The 10,026-nt window shown below is 39.4% G+C and overlaps 1 long non-coding RNA gene across 2 annotated transcripts; it reads left to right on the forward strand.

Annotated features, from left to right (window-relative positions):
- Positions 1-6,532: 6,532 nt before the first annotated feature.
- LOC143412898 (uncharacterized) lies at positions 6,533-10,020 on the forward strand. 2 transcript variants are annotated; one of them, XR_013093424.1, is made up of 3 exons: positions 6,533-6,574; positions 7,545-7,912; positions 9,708-10,020. It is a non-coding gene; the product is annotated as an uncharacterized LOC143412898 (long non-coding RNA). The 2 variants fall into 2 exon arrangements; XR_013093425.1 differs by lacking the exon at positions 6,533-6,574 and adding an exon at positions 6,678-6,907.
- Positions 10,021-10,026: the final 6 nt, after the last annotated feature.

A 10,026-nucleotide genomic window follows, 5' to 3' on the forward strand; every position in this document is an offset into this window, starting at 1 on the left:
CTTAACGGCTACCCTGAGGTACCCCTGAGCAAGGTACCGTCCCTACACACTGCTCCCCGGGTGCCTGCTTAGTGGGCTGCCCACTGCTTCACTGAGTGAATGGGTCAAATGCAGAGAAAAACAAGTAATTTCCCCATAGGGATCAATAAAGTATCCATTATTATTATTATTATTTTTATTAGGATGCTGTTGAAGCTGTTTCCAGTGCAAAGACAGTGAGTGAGTTTTATTCGAAAACACAGGACACTTTGCACATTTGCTGCTTTGATGTCATTCTACTTTGCTACTTGAATTATTCTTGAGATCATGCGAATTTCAGGAATTCCTATATTCATATTCAGAATTCCTGAAATTCGCATGGTAAGGTGGGGCCAGGTTTCACAATGAGCTCACCCGAAACTCTGGCTGATTGGGACCCACACCCAGTTTCACACCTTGGCTCAGGCGATTAGAGGATCATCAGGGGGTCCTTTTGTCCCTCTGTGGGGGGATACTCCCACTAGGTTTAAATCTGGGACTCTCCACCATTTGACCTTAGAACTGAAGAAGCTTCTCGGATGAGAGGTGAAACGTCTTCAAGCAACTTAAAGAAGTCCAGACGCTTTTCTTTGCAAGCTCCTTTGACTACGATGACCTGGATGACTGAGAACCTTCACAGATATATTCTTGAGATTGAGCTTCCTTTTTTTTCACCACTGAAACATACACTTGTTGCTCTTTCTTACAGACCAGCACGTGTGCAGCATATTGCTCAACTCGCCTGAAGTCTTTCAGGTGATCTGACCAACAAACCTCTCACTAAAATGAGACCAGTGCAGTGTGCTGCTTATGGATTATTTGCATAGAAAATTTGTCCTATGTTTGTTGAGAGTGCATGTTCAGCTTACTCTCAACGAGGGAAAAACATTACCTCAAAACACATACGCACACAGTGTTTCCATGGGGACCAATCAGCCACTCTTCTTTTCAATAGCGCGCGAGTGAGTCGAGGTAGACGTCTATTGTGTTGTGTGTGTTTGGGGGGTCAGGGTGGTGGTTCGAGAGGGGTTAGGGGGAGCAGTATTAAACAACACACTAGACAGATGAAAGCGCTGCACATCCTTAAATCTAATCATAATTTAGTCATCAGTACAAGATGGTATGCTCGAAAGAAAGAAAATAGGCAAGACTGACAGGACGGCAAGAGACAAGAGTCCATAAGTCAAGGGAAGGGAGACGGGAGATTGCTCTCAGATGGAAAATGATGGACAGAGACGGTCTTATTCCTAAAGATGATGCTTAATTGTTGCTTCAGTCCACATATTCAGCAACAAACACTTAGCCTAAAAGGATTTCTGATGCTCAGATACACTGCAGCAAACACAGATGACTTAGGTGTGAATAACGATGCCTAATCATCCATTTAGGAAATGCAAAATTATTACTATTATCTTATTACTATAATTATATTACTATTATTGGTATTACAAATGGAATTACAGCTGCTCAGTTGAAATATAGCAAAAGCAGAAGTGTCATATTCACATCTGAATTATTAGTGTTGACATTTAAGGCAGAAAACGATCTGTCCATGAAGAGGCTTCTAAACCAGAATGTCAAAAACTTTAATTAAAACTTGAGATGAAGGTTTTTTGTTTGTTTGTTTGTTTTGTTTTTGCAATAATTTCTAGAATAGACCATTCCTAGTCCTGATCCCCTTCCTCACAACTTATACAGGAAGCATTTTGGAGCAAAAATGAAGAGAAGCAGTCTGACTGGGTTTTTTTCTCAAATGGGAAATTTGAAAGCTTGCCTTATGTCCATAATAGTGTTTAACACAACTGCAGCTGTATTAAATATTAACATCCTATTTTCATTATTTTACATTTTGCACAAGCTCAGTAGAGTGTCTAAGATAAAGTACTTGCATTAGGAGAACTTTACTAAACCTGCTGACCACTCAAAGAACTTTAGAGTGCAAGTCTCATTTCAGCAATAGTTGTTTATTCCATGCACATCAATCACTTTATCGACCTCACATCCACGGTCAGTATAGAATCACCATTTAACCCTGCATGTCTTTGGACTGTGTGAGGAAACCTGAGTACCCTGAGTAAACCTGCCCTCCCCCATCTAGAACCAAATAACTTCCTTTTATGAGTTTTTAATAGAAGTGTGTCTACTGACTATTTTGAAGGTGAAAAAAGAAAGAAGATTGTGACTGTTTCTGCAAAATAATTATTTAAGTTCCAGAGTTACCTATAAACATTCATGATGAAATTCAAAACAATTTTGAACACTAGAACCTGTAGTTTATTTATCTGATGGGGCCATAATTTCAAGAATATGTTCCAGAAGCAAATCAGAAATTCTGCAAAAAGTTTTGGTGTAAACTTGTTGAGATGTTGATGTTACACAAGCAGAAACATGACTGATAAAAGTAAATATTTGGTTGATAGAATCCTTTGATTACTGATGTAAATTTAAATAAATGTGTTATAGGTTTTAACTATTGGTGCTGCCCAAGTGTGACTGGGTTTTGCAATGTATTAGAAACAGCTTTCCATCTAACAGCTGAATATATGTTTGAAACATGCTTAAAAAACCCCAACACAATTTCTTTTTAGCATGTATGTTTTCCCCTTCCCTTCGGATGTTATCATCCAGTGGATGTTATTAGAGGTAATAAAGTCCATTGAGTGGACTGATAACATCTGAAGAGGGTGGTTCCTTCCACATTCTAAACAAACAGAAGTAGGAAAATGGCATAATAAAAACACGATATCAGTTTTTTATGCAGCTAAACTTATTATGCACCAGCATTAGGATACACTGTATGTAATATTCATTGGTGATAAAAAAAATTTTTCAACAGATATCAAAGTAACACTGTGAAGAAAGTAACCAATGAAAATGCAGAAACACACTCAGCTGAGTCAATTGCCCCAGAGCATGCTGGGTTCTTTCCTTATGACAACCAGTATTAAACCAGTCATACGGATACTAAACATGGTTTATTAACTCCACATATTTCATACTGTTCGCCTTTATTTCAAAATAAGAGCCCAAACTTATTCAAGGTAATTTAATTTAGGTTAACAAACAAATCATCAACCAGCACTGAAAAGGCAAAATTAACAAATTTTTTACCTGCATAACCCAAAGGTCCCTGAATCCTTGTACAGTTATGATTCTGTCTGTCGCTCTATAAGCATTTATTTGAACCTCTTACCTATCTTTGTGTTTTACACACCATTAGTCAAAGTATTCATATAGCCAGAGTGTCAGTTATTCCCCCAAACAATATACATGAAACTACATGTCAATGGTTTTGGAAAGGGACAATATTAATTCAATGTGTCTGTAATAAAGCATCTTGTGTTGGCCCCATACATCAATTCAGCCCCTGTGAAACATGGGTTGGAGGAGAATTACTGTGCTTCTCTCTGTTGGACTGACACTTTGGGTGCTGGGTCAGCTTCAAGCACCCCATTAGCTGGAAACCATTCTCCACCTCTTCTTTGTCCTGTTCTCTTTGGTCCTCTCCCCATCTTGGTCAGATTTGTGTGTGTAGACGCATGTCATGAACTTTTCTTTGTAAGACTAAGTAAATGCACTACCTTCTGCTACTAAGTGTGGTATTGATCACACCTATTATGGATTTTTATCCCATTTCATGATAATGAAAATAATGGAAGTGCCCTGTGTGCAACAGAATTGGTTTAATGCAGAACACGTCACTGAAAGATGGAGAATGGCTGCTGGGGAAATCTCAAAAACCTACAAATAGCAACGAAATGAGGAAAAGAGTTTTTTTTTTTTAAAGAAATGTTATGAAACTTTTATGTTAGAAAATGCAAAGTAATTCTAGTGTTTTAATCCGGTCGTTAAGCGATGACGTGACGAATCCTACTTCCGGGCCTAAAGTAGTAATAATAATAATAATACATTTTATTTAAAAATAGCGCCTTTCAAAGCACCCAAGGACACTGTACAACAGGTAGTCTGCGTTTAATATGGCTTTTGTGTTGTTAACATGTTTAATGTTTTGTATTTTCTTCTATTTAATCTCAAAAAGCTCCTAAAACAGTCAGTGATCACTGTTAACCTCCCTCGGCTTTTATTCCCGCTAATCATTTATTTAAGCTCAGTTTTTAAAACCTTAGCATGTAACTACAGCCCAGCCCATGCAGCAGTATATGAATGACTAACCTCATATTGTGGATGGATTATCTCAGTTCTCCTGGCTGAAGTTTGGTCCTTTTACAGCATCCTGCCATGCGATTACATTTGTTCCTGACCACCGAGAACACTCACGTTAACTTTTATCGAGTGGAAAAAAAGTTAGCTTGTTTATATTATGCTAACATAGCTGTGTCGCTAGCGGTCACGTAGCACATCATTATATACCAGCTAGCCAAACTTCAGTAACCCTACAAACGTCACTGCTGTTTAGTTTTCTGTCTTCATTTATGTTGGAAGTGATAACAGAGCTGTATGTTTTAATTTGTTTCCAAAACCCCGCAGTCAGGACATGCTATATTGTATTTAGATAGAAGTTAGCAAGCTAACTTCCTGCTAACTTCTAACGCCGTTAAATGTCATAAATTCCATTTTCATGGATGCCTGGATGTTAAACTCAACTGTTACACCTGGTAGAGCAGAACGCTGATCATTTTATTAAAGATCAAAGAGTTTAGACAGTTTTTCAACTCTCAGTAATGCCATAGTGATCGTTTGATATATGGACCTGCAGCGGAGTTTAGGCCCAGGCACGGCTAGTGACGTCAGACTTAACGACCGGATGATGACGATGATCGTGATTATTATGGTTTTAATCTTCAGCATTGTCTTCTTCTTCTGGACGCTCCTTTTAGGGGTCACCATACAGGATCATCTGCCTCCGTCTGACCTTCTTCCAATCATCCTCCTCTGTCACACCAGCACTTTGCATGTCCTTCTTCGCTACATCTTCTCTGAGGTCTTCCTCTTTTCCACCATCCCTCCTCTACACATGGCCAAACCATCTCAGCCTTTCCTCTCAAACTTTGTCTCCAAACTGCTTAATCAGAGCTGTCCCTCTGATGAACTCCTTTCTGATCTTGTGCATCTTGGTCACTCCCAATGAAAAGCTTAACATCTTCAGCTCTGTTACCTCCAGCTCCACTTCCTGTCTTCTTGTCACCATCATCATACATCACAGCAGGTCTCACTACCATCTTGTAAACCTTCAATTTGATGTTATCTTTCATATGCTATCTTTCACCCCTGCCACTCATCTCCACCCACTCCATCCTGCCTCCGTTCTCTTTTTTACCTCTCTTGTGCACTGTCCAAATTTTGGAAGGTTGACCTCAGATACTTAAACTCATCTGTGTTCACTGTCACTGCTCCTTGCAGTGTTACACCTGTGTCCCTCTCATTCAAACACGTTTTGTTTTGCTTCTACTGACTTTCATTCCTCTTCTCTCCAGAGCATACCTCCACCTCTCTGGGCGCTCTTCTTCTCCTTTCCTCTTCCTTTGCCCTCAGCCAACAGTAGCGTAGATTCCACTTGCAACCCGTTAGCCAATGGCACTAACGTAGGCCCACATTTTTTTCCCCCTGTTTATTATCTGCATGTTCTGTTTAGCAAAGATTGTATACCTTTTGTTTTTCCTGACACAACCCTACTCATTTATCCGGGCTTGGGACGAACAGGAGTACACTGCCTTGTGGCTTCTTCTTCTTTCTTTTTTTTAGCACATCTTTGTAATATATTTCTGTGCTTTTTCTTCTTTCTTTGTTCTGTCGATGGTGTTATCTGGTTAAATAAATGTCAAAATAATGGGAAAAAGGAAAAATATGTCTGTGAAGGTTCTCATTCATCCAGGTCATAGTCTAAGGAGCTTGGAAAGAAAAGTGTCTGGACTTCTTTAAGGTGCTTGAAGACTTTTCACCTCTCGTCCGAGAAGTTTCTTCAGTTCTAAGCTCCACTCTAAGGTGGAGTGTCCCCCCAAGAGGGACATGGACCCCCTATTGATCCTCTACCCAATCACGCAAGCCAAGGTGTGAAAAAGTAAAAAGGAAAGCATTTGGAAATATTGTTCATATTGTTCGGTTTGAAATTGCTGCTCAGAGCCTTTTGCAATTCATAGCACTTATCATTGTTGTTGTTGCTGAAGTTGTTTTTGGTGTATGTGTATATTTTTTCAGGGAAATGTTTTTAAAATATGTATTTGCTTTTTTATTCTACTTACTATGAAGAAGTTTCTGTTTATTGGTTTGCTTGTTTTTCAGGGGTTAAATAAATGTTGATCAAAAGAGACACTTACCTGGTTTTGCATATAACTTATAACTTAATAGTAAGAGGTTGGATTTAAATTTGTTGCTGATTTCACTATGTAATAAATTCTTCAAATTCTTTCAATAATTTTTTTTTCATATTATATTTTCACTAATGTTTACATTGTGTATCTGTATGTGTGTATTTGTGGCGCATGCTGCGTACAATAGTCAAATATTACACGGAACCTTTATCCCGCTAACCCGAGTTGCACCCAGAGGAGTGTTTCGTTGACGGACTGTCAGATGACATAATGGTAAACACAGTAAGGTGAGTCAAGAATTATGTGATATAGCTTGTGCAGGGCACCAGTTCCTCCATCTGAAAACACCAGTAAAGCACTAGCGCCATGCGATGGTGCACATTTGAAAAAGTGAGCCGTTTTATCTCGTTTTTAAATGACATTGATCAAGGATGGAGAGAGGCTAGCGTTAGCTGGGAGCTAACTAGCCCCGGCTCACATCACTTTAGCTGGGGATGAGCACGGGCCTTTTTCAGTCAGCTTTAGGAGTGTTCCATCGACTTTCTGCATACATTTATTTCGAAAGAATTTAGACGATGAACTAGACGCGTTAGGGGAGCTGACATGGGCAGCAAATTCATGTAAGTGTCGGAATGTCTAACTGTGGCTTCACCTTTGTCAGTGTTTCCAGCTGAGTGATGCTGACTGTGTGTTTGTGAACTGAAGTGCACAGGGCTGAGGCTGATAGTTTTTCATCTGTACCTGCTATCCCAGTTAAATGTCAGCATAATTATTGTCGAAAGCTGCTTAAAACGAGGAGCTAATATCCTTATAGATGTGATGCATTCAAGCATCTATGAAATGCTTTGCGTTTTTTTTAAATTAAAAAGTTAAATATGCTGGTGTGTTCAAGTCCGTTGGTCTAAAATATGGATATGGGAGTTCTATATAAAATAATTTAGAACTCGTATATGAAATCTTGAGAGGAAGGATTGACACTCAGCAATAAAGCAGTCATTCACACAGTACTCATGTTTTTGTGTAATTGGATCCCTAGGTTGGTTCTACAGTTGTGAATGTTTAAATCTGCAGCCTCAATCGAAATAAAAGCTCAGTATAACATTAAAGATGTGACAAAAGTGAGCCCAGGGGAACCTGATGTGCACCTCATCTCTGGCAGATATGAAAATGTAACCGCTTGCCAGTTTAAAAAAGTACGATTTTCATTTTTGTTTCTGTGCAAACGGCTTTGTACACTCATGGCTGTTTCTCCGTCAGGTTCATGATGTTTTCATCTGGAAACGATCCAGCTGTCTTAAAGGAGGTGCCACAGAGAGTGCTTTTTCCACACTCTGCAGTGTAACATATCCCAAACCGCCTCAGCTGGATTGAGGTCAGGTGATTGTTGATGTGAGGCCATGTGCTGCAGCACTCCATCAGTTTGTATCTCGGTGAGACAACTCTTACAGAGCCTGGAGGTGTGTTTTTAGATTTTTATCCTCCCGTAAAGCAGATGGTGTTCCCCCAACTGAACTCGAACCTGAAGGGATGTTGGGTCACTGAAGAATTATGTTACTCTGCTGATTAGAATTCATCATACATCTCCAACAGTGTCACTACCAAAGTCCGTCCACCATTAAAGAAAGGTTGGTTTTTACTTTTTGCTTTCTTGGCATTGTACTAAGCTGATTGTAGGGCTATGTCAGCATGTGTGAGTCAACAGGAGTTCAGTGGGAAGCTCGATGAGTAATCAACCTTGATGACGATGCAGTATTAGCTCACAGCTATATCTGCAAGCAGATGATGTCATGGTAAATATGTTCATAAGAGATGATACATAGTGTTGCCAATTAAATGGATTACAAGGTGGTCAGTGCTCGCTAGATGTGCACAGCAGTGAATTCTTGGTGCAATCCAACTTCGATCATTAAATTCTATCTATCCATTTTTTGTTGTTGTTGTTTTTTTTTTTATAGCTTTTTTTCTTTCAAAAACACAACCTAAACAGATTGTCATAGCATTTGCTATGGGTAGTTCTTTATTTACTGTGCTTGGGTTTGCTTGAATCAACTGGGTGTTGTGTTTGTGGCGTTTCAAACGTTGCAGAGAGCCCTCTGATGGACAAAATAGGCAAAGCCAACACTTGTAGGATGGAGGAAGGATGTTTCTCCCATTTCTTTTTAAATTGTTACTTATTTGCAGTTATAAATGCCAACACTGATAAATCAGCAAATAGCTAATATTGCCCCACCAATAAATCAGTGAGACTCATATTTCGAGCTTCTCTGATTAGATTTTTGACCACCTTTTTCTTCCAGTGAAATTGTTCACTGAAAGTTGGTTAACTGTGTTCACTTTGCCACCCATAGTCTTAAAATTATGATGATTTCAAATGTGTTGGAGAATTGGTTTAGAGCGACTACACGTTTTATTACAAATATGAATGTTTGATCCCAGTGTGTTTATCACTGCATCACAAGGAATATTAATGGTGATTTTGACATTACCTCACCTAAAGGCAAAATGTCATCAACTTATTAATGTAGTTTTTTAAAGCATTTTCTCTTTCTTGTGAGAAAACTTTTAAGTCAGATTAGATAGTTAATAATAATTTTTAAAAGTAATCAAGAAAATCCAGGGCTCAGCCATTTCTGTGCAATGTAGTGTTTACCAGCAGCAAATGTTCTAGGACTTTGTGATAGTCGACTGTATAGTCTCGCTTACATGTGCTACATATAATAAATCTTACGTAAAAATGCAAAGCTAAGAAAATCCCTGACATTTTCCCTCCCATGATAATGTTCTGGGTTTTTTTTATTTTCAACAAATTATCACCGGCAAATTGCTCCATGAAAATGAGTTTCAATGATGCAATGGCCATTAAATAATTCATAAGTGGACAAAAGTAAAAGAGGCTGAGCTGTGGAGGAGGGGAAAATCAATGAGAGTGAGAGAGCACAAACGAGAAAGAAAGAAGTGTGTATATATGGAGAGAGAGGGAGCGAGAGACAGAGGAGTGGAGACAATCAGAAGAGACAAGCAGTCAAGCAGATGGATGGGAACCCCACCCAGGTCTGTTTCCTCTCTGTCCGCTCAGTCCAGAGATAATCTGCTGAGGAGGAAGTCAAGTATTATTCCAGTACGAGGAATGATGATTGTTTCTGTTTGCCGAGACGGAATCTGAAGTTGGGTTTTTTTTTTGGCCTAAGTGTGATGAAGATCCTGTAGGTGGGTAGGTGGTTTGATGTTTAAACTGTAACTAGATGCTTTATTACCCTCTTTCATAATTTTAGTCTTGACAGAGACTCTATTTAAATTTCACAAAAGCACCTGGAATGAGCAGCAAGTTTTCTTACTGTCAGCTGTCTTTCCAGTCTTCGTGCTTATTTTGCATACTTCCTCTTTTACAAGTTCCTCTTTCTTTCTTCCCTTCTGTTACAGTCAAGCCACAAACACCATCCAGCTGATGCCCCAGCCGTCACCCGATTGGCCGGAAGAGTGTAAATCAGCTGATGTATGATTTTGACTCTAGTCCCTCAGCAATTGAGACAAAGGAGAAGGACTTTGCTGCTTTTTGCGCCCAAATGTGAGTGTATCTGGCTGCGTAAGGTAGTTTGCCACCCAGATTGGATTGGAAAGTCCCAGCTCCTGCCAGTCCTGGCATGAAACCGCAGTAGCTCCCCGGAGAATATACTGACTCACCTAGCAGAGCTAGTGGAGCATCATTAAAAAATAGAAGACTGTAGCCTGGATGAGGGTA

This window comes from Maylandia zebra, linkage group LG16 (genome assembly GCF_041146795.1).
Source record: "Maylandia zebra isolate NMK-2024a linkage group LG16, Mzebra_GT3a, whole genome shotgun sequence".
Classification (NCBI taxonomy): domain Eukaryota; kingdom Metazoa; phylum Chordata; class Actinopteri; order Cichliformes; family Cichlidae; genus Maylandia; species Maylandia zebra.